This window comes from Alexandromys fortis, unplaced genomic scaffold (assembly GCF_014885135.2).
Source record: "Alexandromys fortis isolate MF-2015 unplaced genomic scaffold, M_Fortis_MF-2015_v1.1 scaffold_42, whole genome shotgun sequence".
Classification (NCBI taxonomy): Eukaryota; Metazoa; Chordata; class Mammalia; order Rodentia; family Cricetidae; genus Alexandromys; species Alexandromys fortis.
Window position 1 is genome coordinate 1,347,362 of NW_026067934.1, and position 6,000 is coordinate 1,353,361.

Below are 6,000 nucleotides of genomic sequence, written 5' to 3' on the forward strand. Positions count from 1 at the left end.
GGTTTGCTCCTCAGCAGGTCTACTCATTGTGATACCTTTGTCTTCCTCTTGCTTATAATCAAATGCATCCTGAGATTCTAAAAACTGCTACAAAGACATTTTTCATTAGCATATTAATGTATGTCACTCCAGGTCCTTCATATAACACAATCATAAGCAGTATTTCTAACAAAATTTAAAATAAAAAGAATACACCATTTCTTCTTTAGAATTACATACAGTGAAGATTCCTGGTGAAGACCTAACACGATACATGATACAAGTTTTTGGTGCCAAGGGTGGGAGAGAAGCTTTGGGCATGCTCAGTGTTTTACCATTGAGTTATACATCCAACTCTTGTGCCTAATTCTATTGCAGAATCTCCACCTATATAGGAACCTGTAGTGTCAACAAGATAATTGAAGTTAGAGACACCCAGTGCATATGTTCCATTTAAATTTATACCTGAACTTGATTCCTTTGAAAAAGGAAGTTGCTCTAGAATTGGCTTTCTTATATTTTTATTGTTGGCTTTTGAGGATCAGGATATTATTTGCATTGAGAACTGTTTTTCAGATATTTAGCTAGACTCTTTGGATATTGTCAAATAACTTACAGAATAAACATCTAGAATTGATTATTACTGGCTCAGTGTGTGGGAATTGGAACCCTCTGCAAAGGTTCAAACTTATGACATCTTTCACTCCCATTTCAGCAATAGATATGGAATTCATAACAGTATGTCTACCTCATGAAATAATCTTTACTAAAAATCAGATTGCATAATCTCTGTAAGATTTCAAACTTGGGTTTTTGCTATGATTTAAATGTGAAATGACCCCCAAAGGGACAAACAAAAATGTGTTTGAGCATTTAGGCCCCAGCTCATGGTGTTAGAACTTTGTAGAACCTATATGACATGAAGCCTGGGAAAATCCCTATTTGAGTTATTGCCCAGGGATTTCTAAGAGATTCTCATAACATACACCCTACTGATTTTCCCCTTGGTTACTCCACAGAGGTGGAAGGTATGTCCCTATTGCTGAAGACACTGTGTACTTTGGAAATGATTGCAGGGACCCATGAGCTCAGACTGACCTGAAAGTTCCTTCCTCAAGAATACCTTTTGTAGTACCATAAGGCAAGCTTACAAACAAGAGACACTGTGGTCCTACTCAGCTATGACACTTATGAAACATACCAATGACCAGCACAGCATAATAATCTTAAGGGTACACTAATGGTTTACATACCTTGGTCATAACAAACTGTTCTCTGATTGGATTTAAGACCCTCTCAGTAAGAGGCAGACCATGCCTGTTAATGGAAACCCCTCTGTGCGAGTGGAGTTGTACAAGAGAATCTATAACTGCCACTTTAATAAACCTGTAAAATCCCTGACAACAATCTGTAAACGTTTGTTCTCTTTTTTCTTAGTTTTTTTTGAGAATGGTTTCTCCGTGTAACCTTGGCTTCCCTGGAACTCGAATTGTAGATCAGGTTGGCTTTAAACTCACGTAGATCTACCTGTCTGTGCCTCCCGAGTGCTGGGATTAAAGACATGTGTCACCACCATCCTGACTGAACATTTATTCTTATACCCACAGCTAATGTAGCCTTTGCTCCTCACCAAGGAAGTTTCTCTTTGCAACATATAGATACCATTACAGAAAGCCACAAACAATCAAAATGCAGAGTTTTGCAGCCCAGTGCCAATGAATACATGTATAAAACACTCCTGCTCCAAAGGCTCAAGGTACGTTGTAGAAAGGAGCATAAAGATTGTAACACACAGATCATCAGAGGCTTTTCTATGAGACTGGGTCTCCTAGTAATATCAGAATCTACACCTATAGAGTCTTACCAACATGACTTCTCACATCTAAACTGGACAATGATGACATCAATAACTATATCAAACTGAATGGAGGAAAATCTACAAGGCCCTCAGCCTATGTGAAGAACTATAAACAACTGAGGAAAGCTGGGAACAGGGTCAGTGACATTCCCATGGAGGAGCACAGTGCTTAGATATCCTGTGGCAAATATGTTTTCATTTAGCTCTGAAAGCATACATACAGGTATGACTGAAAAAGTTATATTTAAACATACATATGTATAAACATATACTTACATGCACATAATAGGAATTAACTGAAAGAGAGGTCATGAATTTGAGTGAGAGCAGGAAGGGATATATGGGAAGGTTTGGAGGGAGAAAACGAGAAATATTGTTGTCAAATGTTAACCCCCAAATAGAAGTATAAATAAAAGGTGGAGCCTTGCAGGAGTCACTGTGGATGGGCTTTGAGGTTTTATAACCTGCCTCCATTCCCCATTCTCTCTCTCCTCTGTGCGGATGATGTGTGACGATGACTCTACCTCCTGACTGCTGTGTCTTCCCATGCATCAACTCTGAAACTGTAAATCCAAATAAACTCCTCTAAGTCACTTTTTGTCAGGATGCTCTAATGCAACAACAGCAATAAACTAATACAAATATTACTCCCTGAATAAATGTACTTATAAAGAAGGTATAGTGAGACTTATCGATTGATTAATTAGGACTTCAATGATATGGAAAACTTGATCTGAGGTCTGTAGTAAAAATTTCTTCATGTTGCCACAATCCAGACACCTAATATTTCTACTAACATATTTGAAAAGTGTATCGATTTAAGACTTCTCTTGGTTCTGTAGCAGATAAACTGCATGAAATTGTCACCTCTTCAGAAGATGATATTTGGTCCAACTTGGACATATGGTCCTGGGCCATGTTCATTCATAATTGACTTCAGAATAACTATTCCTCTTTTATCTTAGTGATGAGAATTATTTTTACATCATCATTTCACAGAATGACCCAAGAGCATCTCTTTTAATAAGCATCAATTTTAAAATGAGAGAACTAAATGATAGCTCTAGGGTTCAGATAATAAAATTTCTAGTCAGGTTGAGTAAAGGACCCTGGAACCAAGAAATACAAGCTCCATCATTTTATGCTAAAGGAACACACAAATACCCATCTTGTTATATAAGGGCTAATAATTATGTAAACATGCCAGGGGCTTATATCCACCACCACCAATGCTGTAGTTACCCATGAGAGCCAATCAAGAAAGGCTCATTGCTGTTAAGATTCAACCTGAAGCAAGAATATAATGCTAGGAGGTCAAGGCTTTGAGCACTATGTGAATTTATGAATGAGGAAGAATTAAAGAGCAAATTGTAAAATGGCCCCTAAGGGAAAGAGAATCAGGAGGAGAATTTCTTTTCTTTCCAGGCCAGTGCTCCACAGGGAAATTGGGTGGTTAGAGAATGATGTAAACAGAGGAGAGGGTGTCTAATGAGAAGACATAGGGAGCTTCAACTGCTTCCTCTGATGACCCGAAGACTAAGAGCATTGGGCTAGACAACACGTGGGGTGTCTTTTGAGGTCTTAAGTCTTCTAAGTGTCAAACCCTCGACTTCTTACCGTTGTCCTATACTCTGAGTCAGACTTTAAGTCTCTGATTCTTTAGTCTTTTAGGAAAGACCTTGACCTTCATGACGAGACCTTCCTCCACATTCTTGGGTCAAGGTGAGTCTGAGAGCTCGGTGTTTACTTTAGGGAAGGAGAAGAGAATGTAACCTGAGAACACTTACCCAAGGTCAGTGAGAGCCAGCTCTACCTAGCCCAGAGTGAGATTGCTATGGTTGGCTGCTTTGTGTTTCACTATGCATCCAAAATATGCCATTTATTTGTTATTACTAATTTGCTCCTATTTTGTATGTGTTCATAATGCTAAAACAGGAAATGAATGTTGAACTGATTAGCACCAGGTTCATGGATGAAAACAAATTGATAGCAGGCTTAAAATGATTCCAGTAAAAGAATGTAATTCTGTGGATCTTTGCACTTACAGGGAGTTGATAATCAGGGTATTAGTTATGGAGTAGAACTTCTTTCTGTTTAAGATGAGATATACTCAACTATGAGTGTATTGAGGAGAAGAATGCAGAGAAGGGAGTTCTTGAAAATCTTACCTAGCAATATAAAAGTTTTTGATGTACTATTCAGTCTGTATTATCCCTTCCTCTGGATATCCACATGGAAACTACTTTATATGTGAGTAATATATGCCTATGAGCCTAGTTCATAATTATTTCAACACCTGTGAGACTGTGTATTTATATTTGTTAGTCATTTCCTTTATGTGGTGCAAGCCTCTAATCAAGCCTTTGCTTTGTATATTGAGGCAGAACACTTTCAATCCCAGTTTCCTTGCTTTCTGTCAAAGAAAGTATTCTTTTTTTGTCTGCACAGATTACCCATTTGCCCTATAGCACTTTAGAATGTATTTTTCCCATTTCCATTTTATCACTATTTATCACTCTTTTCATATACATGTGTGTATATGTCTACTCAGATGAGTTGAGGAAGTTAGTAAAATTTAGTCCTTTGCTCATTTGTCCATTACAAAATGAAAATTTCATGTACCACTTATAGTAAGAGAAAATGGCATGACTCGTACCCAGTAAGTGTGCGTATATCATGAGGCTCAGATGCAATGGCATGGTTGTGGTATTGTGGACATGCATACTTCTCAGAGAAGGGATGCCTGGACCCATGTCCTCCAATATAATTCTTATAATATAGAAAAATAGCTAATTTAATTTAATTTAATCATAGTATGCCATGTATCCACTTTGCTCAGTGGGTGTCTTCACACTAAAATTAATAATAAGCAATTAGCACATATTATGAAAAAGGTCAACTTCACAGTTTCTCTCCTAGCTTGGAAAGCTCCACATTCCTCACCCCCCTGTAATGCCATTTGTCACCACTTCCATTTCTCCTTGACCTAACACTGGCTCCTTTACGGGTGTGAACATCTGAAAGAAACACCTGCTTCAGGGCCTTTCTGCAGGTTGTTCCTCTGACAGGTGAAAATTTCTGAAACAATTTCCTGACTCTTTCATCTCATCATCCTCTTTCTCCCTTTACCCTTATTCATCATCATCATCATCATCATCATCATCATCATCATCATCATGGTATTGTCATTTCTTTCTCCCGCTTCCTTCTAATTGCTATCTATACACTGCACAACATGTTGGATTTTTATTATGATGTATTTGTGTATCATACACTTTTTTGAGTTTTTTTAAACATCTATTTATTTGTGTTTGGATGGATGAAGAGATGGATCAGATATTAAAGTCCTGGATCACAACCAAAAATGCTTTGTATTTGGAAATGTTCACAGAGAACAGAGGACAACTTGAGAGGGTTCTTTTTTCCTTCTACCACGTGGGTGAGCCCTTTCTATTGGCTTCAGATTACCCAGCTTGCAGGTCTTTGCTTAGATCATCTTCTCTTCCAGAAATGTCTGGGCATCTATAAGAATTATTATTTATGGGTGTTAATGGTACAGTTTATTGAGAGTGTGCTTTTTATGCCCATGAGTTCACACACCAACACCTCACACATGCTACTGTATATCCACTCCTTATAGATGCTTTTTTTCACAACATCTTAACCATCTTTCATGGTATTACTTATTTCAAAAGAATTTAACTGAGGTATAACTACTTTTTTCAAAGATAAGAAATATTTAATTCATATAATCTGGTTAGTTTGTCTCTATGAAAAATATGTTTATACATAAAAATGATATACAATTAATTTATTTGGATGTCGTCTTTGTTATCAATGTGTGGAAGATTTTGTTTCACAGCAGCGTCTGGTCACAGGTGGAGACAACACCTGGAATAGGGATGGGTGGCAGTCTACATATTACTCAACCTTAAAAAATAATTATCATGAAATATGTGGTATTTATAGCCTCTCAGGGAAATGCCACAGTGTAAGACAGGGATTCCTAGTCAGTACCAGCACTAGCGATGGCCTTGAGGTGGCAGGTAAAATGAAGAAACTTGGGTGCCGTAGAATGCAAATTGTATTGCCTAAAACTTTCAGCAACATCAATTTTCATGAATACTTCTCGTGCTATCTTTTGTCACAGTGGCTTAAAGCAC